Genomic DNA, 12,500 nt, shown 5'->3' on the forward strand with positions numbered 1-12,500 from the left:
ATGTTTAATTGTGTGTGTGTGTGTGTGTGTGATATCATGTGCAATACAAGCAGTCCTGCATTTTGTTTACTTGTGTGTGTGTGTGTGATATCATGTGTGATACAAGCAGTCCTGCAGATGGTTTACTTGTGTGTGATATCATGTGTGATACAAGCAGTCCTTCAGCGTCTTTACTTGTGTGTGTGTGTGTGTGTGTGTGTGTGATATCATGTGTGATACAAGCAGTCCTGCAGCTTGTTTACTTGTGTGTGTGTGTGTGTGATATCATGTACGATACAAGCAGTCCTGCAGCTTGTTTACTTGTGTGTGTGATGTAATGTGTGATACAAGCAGTCCTGCAGATGGTTTACTTGTGTGTGATATCATGTGTGATACAAGCAGTCTAGCAGCATGTTTAATTGTGTGTGATATCATGTACGATACAAGCAGTCCTGCAGCTTGTTTACTTGTGTGTGTGATGTAATGTGTGATACAAGCAGTCCTGCAGATGGTTTACTTGTGTGTGATATCATGTGTGATACAAGCAGTCCAGCGGCATGTTTAATTGTGTGTGTGTGTGTGTGTGTGATATCATGTGCAATACAAGCAGTCCTGCAGCTTGTTTACTTGTGTGTGTGATATAATGTGTGATACAAGCAGTCCTGCAGATGGTTTACTTGTGTGTGATATCATGTGTGATACAAGCAGTCCAGCAGCATGTTTAATTGTGTGTGTGTGTGTGTGTGTGTGATATCATGTGCAATACAAGCAGTCCTGCAGCTTGTTTACTTGTGTGTGTGTGTGTGATACAAGCAGTCCTGCAGATGGTTTACTTGTGTGTGATATCATGTGTGATACAAGCAGTCCTTCAGCGTCTTTACTTGTGTGTGATAAAGTAACAGAATTCTTCAGGGTCTTGGGCGCAGTTGGGTGTTCCAACAGGACTATGACCCCAAACACACGTCAAAAGTTGTCAAGGAATTGCTAAAAAAAAAATTATGCTCGGATTAAGATTTTAAAATGGCCTTCCCCAAAGTCCTGACTTAAACGTGTGGACAATGCTGAAGAAACAAGTCCATATCAGAAAACCAACAAATTTAGCTGAACTGCACCTATTTTGTCAAGAAGAGTGCTCAAAAATTCAACCAAAAGCGCCTTTTTGCAGTGAAACTTGCCAAGGGACATGTAACCAAATATTAACATTTTTGACCCCGCAGATTTGGTCCCATTTTCTGTAGACCCAAAATAAATTCATAAAAGAACCAAACTTCATGTTTTTGTGACCAACAAGTATGTGCTCCAATCACTCTATCACAAAAAACTAAGAAGTTTATTATTAAAAACTCCAGACAGCCATGACGTAATGTCCTTGACAAGTGTTTGTAAACTTTTGACCACGACTGTACGTCCTTCCGGAAGGTCACGCCTTGAGGATATCATGTCTCCTCATTTAGCGCGGAGCCGCTAAATAGTCGCGTGTTTGCTCGCTATAAAAGAGGCTCGAGTCTGCGGCCGAGTGCGATGTTGACCCGAACCTCGGAGGAGTCGCTGTCCCCCATAAATGTCGAGGCCAAGATGTTTGCTCTGTGCTTTTTTGGAAGGGGCGTGTCGTGTCCTCGGTCCGCAATCGCCTCCGTGTGGGCAGCACGGGGGCGGGGCTTAAAGAGGAACATTATCAGCAGACCTATGTAAGCGTCAATATATACCTTGATGTTGCAGAAAAAAGACCATGTATTTTTTTTTACCGATTTCCGAACTCTAAATGGGTGAATTTTGGCGAATTAAACGCCTTTATATTATTTGGTCTTGGTAGTCAATCGCCCATTTTCTCAAACACATTATAAACATCGAGTCAAATCAGCTCTGTTATTTTCCGTGAATTTTGGCGAATTAAACGCCTTTATATTATTTGGTCTCGGTAGTCAATCGGCCATTTTCTCAAACACATCAAATCAGCTCTGTTATTTTCCGTTTTTTCGACTGTTGTCCGTACCTTGGAGACATCATGTTGTCTGGGACGATCAGGTACGGATTCAAGTTGACTTACGTGGCGTTTGCATCGATTAGCACGGCATGCTAATTGATGCTAACATGCTATTTAGGCTAGATGTATGTACATTTGTAGCTATATTTGCATCCAGCCTTTCCCTCCACCCACATTTAATGCCAAACAAACACTTACCAATCGACAGATTTAAGTTGCTCCAGTGTCACAAGATGCGAAAGTCCCAATCGTTTCGTCCGCACATTTTACCGGCGATGCTAAGGCAGACATGGCACAGAGATGTATGGATATCCTGCAGATGCATTTCCAACGCTAAAGTCAACGTAATCACAAAGGTGAGTTTTGTTGATGTTATTGACTTATGTGCTAATCAGACATATTTGGTCGCGGTGTGACTGCCAGCTAATCGATGCTACCATGCTATTTAGGCTAGATGTATGTACATTTGTAGCTATATTTGCATCCAGCCTTTCCCTCCACCCACATTTAATGCCAAACAAACACTTACCAATCGACAGATTTAAGTTGCTCCACTGTCACAAGATGCAAAAGTCCCAATCGTTTCGTCCGCACATTTTACCGGCGATGCTAAGGCAGACATGGCACAGAGATGTATGGATATCCTGCAGATGCATTTCCAACGCTAAAGTCAACGAAATCACAAAGGTGAGTTTTGTTGATGTTATTGACTTATGTGCTAATCAGACATATTTGGTCGCGGTGTGACTGCCAGCTAATCGATGCTACCATGCTATTTAGGCTAGATGTATGTACATTTGTAGCTATATTTGCATCCAGCCTTTCCCTCCACCCACATTTAATGCCAAACAAACACTTACCAATCGACAGATTTAAGTTGCTCCAGTGTCACAAGATGCGAAAGTCCCAATCGTTTCGTCCGCACATTTTACCGGCGATGCTAAGGCAGACATGGCACAGAGATGTATGGATATCCTGCAGATGCATTTCCAACGATAAAGTCAACGAAATCACAAAGGTGAGTTTTGTTGATGTTATTGACTTATGTGCTAATCAGACATATTTGGTCGCGGCGTGACTGCCAGATAATCGATGCTAACATGCTATTTAGGCTAGCTGTATGTACATTTGTAGCTATATTTGCATCCAGCCTTTCCCTCCACCCACATTTAATGCCAAACAAACACATACCAATCGACAATCCAGTGTCACAAGATGCGAAAGTCCCGATCGTTTGGTCCGTACATTATACTGGCGATGCTTAGGCAGACATGGCACAGAGATGTATAGATATCCTGCAGATGCATTTCCAACGATAAAGTCAACGAAATCACAAAGGTGAGTTTTGTTGATGTTATTGACTTATGTGCTAATCAGACATATTTGGTCGCGGCATGACTGCCGGCTAATCGATGCTAACATGCTATTTAGGCTAGCTGTATGTACATTTGTAGCTATATTTGCATCCAGCCTTTCCCTCCACCCACATTTAATGCCAAACAAACACATACCAATCGACAATCCAGTGTCACAAGATGCGAAAGTCCCGATCGTTTGGTCCGTACATTATACCGGCGATGCTTAGGCAGACATGGCACAGAGATGTATAGATATCCTGCAGATGCATTTCCAACGATAAAGTCAACGAAATCACAAAGGGGAGTTTTGTTGATGTTATTGCCTTATGTGCTAATCAGACATATTTGGTCGCGGCGTGACTGCCAGCTAATCGATGCTAACATGCTATTTAGGCTAGCTGTATGTACATTTGTAGCTATATTTGCATCCAGCCTTTCCCTCCACCCACATTTAATGCCAAACAAACACATACCAATCGACAATCCAGTGTCACAAGATGCGAAAGTCCCGATCGTTTGGTCCGTACATTATACCGGCGATGCTTAGTCAGACATGGCACAGAGATGTATAGATATCCTACAGATGCATTTCCAACGATAAAGTCAACGAAATCACAAAGGTGAGTTTTGTTGATGTTATTGACTTATGTGCTAATCAGACATATTTGGTCGCGGCATGACTGCCGGCTAATAGATGCTAACATGCTATTTAGGCTAGCTGTATGTACATTTGTAGCTCTATTTGCATCCAGCCTTTCCCTCCACCCACATTTAATGCCAAACAAACACTTACCAATCGACAGATTTAAGTTGCTCCAGCGTCACAAGATGCGAAAGTCCCGATCGTTTGGTCTGCACATTTTACCGGCGATGCTAAGGCAGACATGGCCGAATAGTGTCAATAGCTTGAGTTTCTTCTTCTATTTCGTTTTGGCTATCTGCCTCCATACTCCAACCATCCGTTTCAATACATGCGTAACCTTTTGAATCGCTTAAACCGCTGAAATCCAAGTCTGAATTCGAGCTAATGTGGCTATATCTTGTGGTGCTAGCCGCCATGTTGGCATCACTAAATGACGTCACAGGCACTTTAAAGCCTTTTTTCGGGATATTCCATGATGGGTAAAATTTTGAAAAAAACTTGGAAAAATAAAATAAGCCACTGGGAACTGATTTTTATTGGTTTTAACCCTTCTGAAATTGTGATAATGTTCCCCTTTAAGTGAGTCTTTTTTCTTTGTTCCACTCGTATCTTATTAGCATGCAAGGCGGTGTGTTGAAATGTGGTGGGTAGAACGAGGACGACTTCAGTGCAACTTCACAACGTCTTGCTTTGTACTACCCAGTCCATGGCACGCATAAATCCACTGGGAAAGGTCAAAGTGTTTTCATTTGGGGCCGTTGCAGCGTGTAGGTCTTGGCGGTGCCAGCAGGGGGCAGCAAGGTGCAGCAGTGCTCCTCCTCCTGCTCACTGCTTCAAAAGACAGTATTTTTACAAGCACAACACTTTTGACTCATTTCGCTTCTATACAAAGAAGGAAGGATGGAATATTCACTGCCTCTCAGCTTACATTACAGCTGGTGATGCATCCCTTAAAGGGGAACTGCACCGTTTTGGGGGGAATTTTGCCCTAGCATTCACCATCATTATTATCGTTTTCAACCCATATTCAGTTGAATATGCTACAAAGACAACATTACAACATTCCCGACAAAAAAAACTTTAAAGGGGAACATTATCACAATGTCAAAAGGGTTTAAAACAATAATAATCAGTTCCCAGTGGCTTGTTGTATTTTTAGAAGTTTTTTTCAAAATTTTACCGGTCCCCGAATATCCCTAAAAAAAAGCTTGATTTTCGCTATTTGCGATGCGACTATCCATTTCCCTGTGATGTCATACAGTGCTGCCAATGTAAACAAACAACGGCCAATACCACAGCAAGATATAGCGACATTAGCTCGGATTCAGACTCGGATTTCAGCGACTTAAGCGATTCAACAGATTACGCATGTGTTGAAACGGATGGTTGGAGTATGAAAGTATTGAAGAAGAAACTAAAGCTATTGAGCGAATAGCTATTGACGCTATTCATAGCCATAGCATGGCCGAACAGCTGCGTTTGCATCGCCGGTAAAATGTGCGGACCAAACGATCAGAACTCTCGCATCTTGTGACACTGGAGCAACTTAAATCCTTCGATTGGTAAGTGTTTGTTTGGCATTAAATGTGGGTGGAAGTAAACGTAATATAGTTGCAAATGCATCTGCAGGTTATCCATACATCTCTGTGCCATGTCTGCTTTAGCACCGCCGGTAAATAGCATGTTAGCATTGATTAGCATAGCATGTTAGCATCGATTAGCTGGCATTCAACATCAATAAAACTCACCTTTGTGAATTCGTTGACTTTATTGTTGCAAATGCATCTGCAGGTTATCCATACATCTCTGTGCCATGTCTGCTTTAGCACCGCCGGTAAATAGCATGTTAGCATTGATTAGCATAGCATGTTAGCATCGATTAGCTGGCGTTCAACATCAATAAAACTCACCTTTGTGAATTCGTTGACTTTATTGTTGCAAATGCATCTGCAGGTTATCCATATATCTCTGTGCCATGTCTGCTTTAGCACCGCCGGTAAATAGCATGTTAGCGTCGATTAGCGTAGCATGTTAGCATCGATTAGCTGGCAGTCACGCCGCAACCAAATATGTCTGATTAGCACAACAAAACTCACCTTTGTGATTTTGATTAATTTATCGTTGCAAATGCATCTGCAGGTTATCCATACATCTCTGTGCCATGTCTGTCATCGCCGGTAAAATGTGGAGACACTCCGGCACATTCAATGGGGGTCTGGCGGAAGATTTCTTGCCACTTTCGCATCTTTGGGCCAGCGGTGCAACTTGAATCCCTCCCTGTTAGTGTTGTTACACCCTCCGACAACACACCGACGAGGCATGGTGTCTCCAATGTTCCAAAAAATGTTCGAAAAAAACGGAAAATAACAGAGCTGAGACCCGGTGTTTGTAATGTGTTGAAAATGAAAATGGCGGCTGTATTACCTCGGAGACGTCACGTTCTGACGTCATCGCTAAAAGAGCCATAAACAGAAAGGCGTTTAACTCGCCAAAATTCACCCATTTAGAGTTCGGAAATTGGTCCAAAAAATATATAGTCTTTTTTTCTGCACCATCAAGGTATATATTGACACTTACATACGTCTGCTGATAATGTTCCCCTTTAAAGGGCAAGATTGATCCCCGGGGCCACCACTTGAAAAGCATTTTAATATCAGGTCTGATGGTCAACGTACTGATAAGAGGACAATGGGGGTCCATGGGTCACACAATCCAATCCCCCGTCCCCCACATGCGCCTTGCCTCAGGTCAATATCCCAACATTGGGTTGCTGTGTTTGTTAACCCAGTTTTTCTGCAGCGTGTCGTCAATAACAACACTTCAAAATCAACAGCCCAAGAGCAGACCAACATTGGTTCAGCCCTTTATCCTTTTGCAGACCATGACCGCAAGATGGAAGGATGTCACTTTGTGACTTGAATACGAGGGGTTGGATAGGGTTCCTTTAGCAATGATCAGGGGCCTCATGTATTAAGCTCGAGTACGCACAAAAACCTGGCGTACGCCCTTTGTCATGGCAAAGATGAGACGTATCAAGACTGAACTTGATGTGGAAAAGTGTGCACATTTGTACATGGTTTTTGTTCTTGAGTCCTTTTTGTGTGTTTTGATTATTTTTGGACTCTTCCGATCCCTTAGTTTGTGTGTGCACTTCCTGTTTTGGTTACCATGGTTTCTTATTTGTCCCAGCACACCCGATGGCAATTGTTACGTTAGTATTTAAGCCTGCATTCTTCCTCAGTTCGTCCTTGGTTCGTCATTTGCTATATGCAACATTCACGTATTGGGTTATCTAGTCCTTGTTTGCTTGCTAAGTCTCGTCTTAGCTTCCGGGCGCTCGGCACGCGCTTCTTGTACTGTTTGGACTCTGCAAATTTTAGCATTAGCTTCCCGTGCGTAGGCACGCCATTTCTTTTCTGTTTTGCACAAGTGTTCTTTTACCTTTTTGTATTAAAATTAGCTCTTACCTGCTATCCCTGCCCCGTCCTGGTCCTGTTGCATCTGGGGGTGACAACTCGCGCATCAATGTGCGTTCCAAACGTGACAGGACGAACCAAGGACGAACTGAGGAAGAATGCAGGCTTAAACAATAACGTAACAATTGCCATCAAGTTTGCGTCAAAAGCATAGCAGCTGGGACAAATAAGAAACCATGGTAACCAAAACAGGAAATGCACACACAAACTAAGGGATCGGAAGAGTCCAAAAATAATCAAAACACACAAAAAGGACTCAAGAACAAAAACTATGTCAGATCCGGGAGGCGGATCGTGACATTCTGGGTACTATGGCCACACACAGAGGTGGTCGTTTGGATTTTGCCAACTCTCTACAGAACTGTTTCATGAGGGGTTCTCCTGATGATTGAGGGAACCACACACATATATATATATATATATATATATATATATATATATATATATATATATACCCGAGGGTCCCTGGTTCAAATCCCACCTAGTACCAACCTCGTCACGTCCGTTGTGTCCTGAGCAAGACACTTCACCCTTGCTCCTGATGGGTGCTGGTTGGCGCCTTGCATGGCAGCTCCCTCCATCAGTGTGTGAATGTGTGTGTAAATGTGGAAGTAGTGTCAAAGCGCTTTGAGTACCTTGAAGGTAGAAAAGCGCTATACAAGTACAACCCATTTATCATTTATCATTTATATATATATATATATGTATGTATGTATGTATGTATGTATGTATGTATGTGTGGGAAGAAATCACAAGACTACTTTATATATATATACTGTGTATATATATATATATATATATATATACATATATATATATATATATATGTGTGTGTGTATATATATATATGTGTGTGTGTATATATATCCATTTTTCCATCCATTTTCTACCGCTTATTCCCTTTCGGGGTCGCGGGGGGCGCTGGCGCCTATCTCAGCTACAATCGGGCGGAAGGCGGGGTACACCCTGGACAAGTCGCCACCTCATCGCAGGGCCAACACAGATAGACAACATTCACACTCACATTCACACACTAGGGCCAATTTAGTGTTGCCAGTCAACCTATCCCCAGGTGCATGTCTTTGGAAGTGGGAGGAAGCCGGAGTACCCGGAGGGAACCCACGCATTCACGGGGAGAACATGCAAACTCCACACAGAAAGATCCCGAGCCTGGATTTGAACCCAGGACTGCAGGAACTTCGTATTGTGAGGCAGACGCACTAACCCCTCTGCCACCGTGAAGCGATATATATATACAATATGCATATTTCCTGAGTTTATAAACCTAATAAAAATGTTAAAAACACAAAAGATGTTGCGATGCCAAAAAATATGAAGAAGATGTTGTGATGTAATCATATTAGTATCGACTAGATACGTTCCTGTACTTGGAATCATCACAGTGGATGTTAGGTGGAGATCCACCAATGGCAGTTGTTTACATTGTGACACCGGTAAGCTACGGTGTGTAGTGAAGCATGTTTAGCTATTCCTCGTCCTGCAGGGATGATACTTACTTTTTTTGTCGCCATGGAGACAAGGATTTGTGATTTAGAAGTAGCTACAACACTGCGGATGGACGTTAGCTGCTAGCTAGCCAGCTAGCGAGCCATGTCTTAAAGCACCTCTTTCTGAGGGTTTTTCAGTGTTATACCTTCACCTGTATCCTTAGTTTTTAAGCCAAAATGCGTGTGTTCTCCCTTTTCTGTCTACACACCGTGTCTGCTTGTAAGTACTCTGTGATTGTGTGGTGCCGAACATGCTCCTCTGCTCGTAAAATCAGCAATGTCACGACATGATGACGACGGGGGCGGTACTTTTTAGAGGGGGTATAGTGCCGAATATGATTCATTAGTATTGCGGTACTATACTAACTTACTTAACTTAGAAGCATTTAAGTCTCATCTTAAAACTCATCTATATACTCTAGCCTTTAAATAGACCTCCTTTTTAGACCAGTTGATCTGCCGCTTCTTTTCTTTCTCCTATGTCCCCCCCTCCCTTGTGGAGGGGGTCCGGTCCGATGACCATGGATGAAGTACTGACTGTCCAGAGTCGAGACCCAGGATGGACCGCTCGTCGGGACCCAGGATGGACCGCTCGCCTGTATCGGTTGGGGACATCTCTACGCTGCTGATCCGCTTGAGATGGTTTCCTGTGGACGGGACTCTCACTGCTGTCTTGGAGCCACTATGGATTGAACTTTCACAGTATCATGTTAGACCCGCTCGACATCCATTGCTTTCGGTCCCCTAGAGGGGGGGGGTTGCCCACATCGGAGGTCCTCTCCAAGGTTTCTCATAGTCAGCATTGTCGCTGGCGTCCCACTGAATGTGAATTCTCCCTGCCCACTGGGTGTGAGTTTTCCTTGCCCTTTTGTGGGTTCTTCCGAGGATGTTGTAGTCGTAATGATTTGTGCAGTCCTTTGAGACATTTGTGATTTGGGGCTATATAAATAAACATTGATTGATTGATTGATTGACATTCATTAGATTTTTTTTGTTTTCTGGATTCGAACGAACGCCAATTTTCAGTAGGAAATCCTCGAAACATGAGATCAAAACGGAGGTTATGAAACTTATATTTGTTCAGTTTTCATCATAACAGTGTTTTGTAGTGTCCTGGTCCGGGTGAATATGTTTGGGTGTGTTTACTGCAACGTCTCCTCCGCACCTCTCGCCTCCACCACTCGGCGGCCCGTCCACCCGTCTCGCTGGCGTCCACAAGATGCTCGGCGAGGCGCGTCCGCTGTCTGTCAGCCTCTTAGCGTTTTGACAGCCGGCCCCCGATTGAGAGCTATTTTAGGACGCAATCGCCAGAGGTCCCCGTCCCCCGCCTGTCAGCTTGTTGATGCCATCAATATGATGAGAGGCCGTATCGTTCCGGTTTGGCTCATTCAGGCACGTGCCGAGTATTCATCAGTACCTTCTTTTAACACGGTGGGGGCGACGTGTCTGACACGGATGGTCTCTGGCTCACCTGTGTCAAAAATGATGCGAGCGAGCCCGTGTGATTGCCGTGACAACGACAGGGCGGATACGTATCATGATGCTTGAATCATGATACCATACAGCAGGGGTCACCAACGCAGTGCCCGCGGGCACCAGGTACCCCGTAAGGACCAGATGAGTCGCCCGCTGGCCTGTTTTAAAAATAGCTCAAATAGCAGCACTTACCAGTGAGCTGCCTTCATTTTTTAAATTGTATTTATTTACTAGCAAGCTGGTCTCGCTTTGCTTGACTTTTTTAATTCTAAGAGAGACAAAACTCAAATAGAATTTGAAAATCCAAGAAAATATTTTAAAGACTTCGTCTTCACTTGTTTAAATAAATTCATTTATTTTTTTACTTTGCTTCTTATAACTTTCCGAAAGACAATTTTAGAGAAAAAATACAAACTTAAAAGTGATTTTTGGATTTTTAAACACATATAACTTTTTACCTTTTAAGTTCCTTCCTCTTCTTTCCTGACAATTTAAATCAATGTTCAAGTAAATTTATTTTTTTTATTGTAAAGAATAATAAATATATTTTAATTTAATTATTCATTTTAGCTTCTGTATTTTCGACGAAGAATATTTGTGAAATATTTCTTCAAACTTGTTATGATTAAAATTCAAAACAATTCTTCCGGCAAATCTAGAAAATCTTTAAAATCAAATTTAAATCTTATTTCAAAGTCTTTTGAATTTCTTTTAAATTTTTTGTTCTGGAAAATATAAAAGAAATAATGATTTGTCTTTGTTAGAAATATAGATTGGTCCAATTTGTTATATATTCTAACAAAATGCAGATTGGATTTTAACCTATTTAAAACATGTCATCAAAATTCTAAAATGAATCTTAATCAGGAAAAATTACTAATGATGTTCCATAAATTCTTTTTTTAATTTTGTCAAAAAGATTCGAATTAACTAGTTTTTCTCTTCTTTTTTTCGGTTGTATTTTGAATTTTAAAGAGTCGAAATTGAAGATAAACTATGTTTCAAAATTAAATTTTCATTTTTTTCCTGTTTTTTCCTCTTTTAAACCATTCAATTAAGTTTTTTTTTCATCATTTATTCTTTACAAAAAAACTTCCGTAAAAGGAAAAAACATGTACGACGGAATGACAGACAGAAATACCCATTTATATATATATATATATATATATATATATATATATATATATATATATATATATATATATATATATATATATATATAATTTTGTTATTAATGGTAAATTGAGCAAATTGGTTATTTCTAGCAATTTATTTAAGTGTGTATCAAAATGTACAAAAACCCAAAACCAGTGAAGTAGGCACGTTGTGTAATTCTGAAATAAAAACAGACTACAATGATTTGCTAATCCTTTTTAATTTATATTCAATTGAATAAACTGCAAAGACAAGATTTTTTTTTTTTTTGTTGCAAGTAATCATTGTGGAGGTCTTGCACCTCCGGGTTCTTCGGACCACTAACCACCGACATGCCAGGCTCTTCCATGTTACAACAATGTTTTATTTTCAGGGTTGTGCAAAGTCTTTTTGTGCTTTTCAGCACTTTGCCAAGTCTCGGTCTCGCTCGTGCTCGTTCTCTACCATCAACCCCCTTTCTCCTTGCCGGCTGCTGCCTTTAACAAAGCGACAGGTGATTAGATAAACGAGCCCAGCTGGGCCGTCTATGCACTTGTAGCTGATCGCAAAGCCGGTCTTGGCACACCCTGCTTCGCTGCAGGTCCGCAGACCCCCTCCCCACAATCATTAACTTGGAATTTAATGGCAGCAACACATTGTAAAAAAAAGTTTGCACAGGGGCATTTTTACCAATGTGTTACATGGCCTTTCCTTTTAACAACACTTAGTAAATGTTTGGCAACTGAAAAGACCAATTTTTGAAACTTTTCTGGTGAAATTATTTCCCATTCTTGCTTGATGTACAGCCTAAGTTGTTCAACAGTCCGGGGTCTCCCTTGTGGTATTTTAGGCTTCATATTGTCTGGACTACAGGCAGGCCAGTCTAGTATCCGCATTCTCTTAATATAAAGCCACGCTGTTGTAACGCGTAGCTTGGCACTG

The 12,500-nt window shown here is 41.7% G+C and overlaps 1 protein-coding gene across 6 annotated transcripts in view; it reads left to right on the forward strand.

The window, feature by feature from the left end:
* rapgef6 (Rap guanine nucleotide exchange factor (GEF) 6) overlaps positions 1-12,500 on the forward strand; it is a 341,924-nt gene that overhangs the window by 56,946 nt on the left and 272,478 nt on the right. The gene's annotated exons all lie outside the window — the stretch shown is intronic.

The sequence above is a fragment of the Nerophis ophidion genome, linkage group LG28, assembly GCF_033978795.1.
Source record: "Nerophis ophidion isolate RoL-2023_Sa linkage group LG28, RoL_Noph_v1.0, whole genome shotgun sequence".
In the NCBI taxonomy this organism is placed as follows: Eukaryota; Metazoa; Chordata; class Actinopteri; order Syngnathiformes; family Syngnathidae; genus Nerophis; species Nerophis ophidion.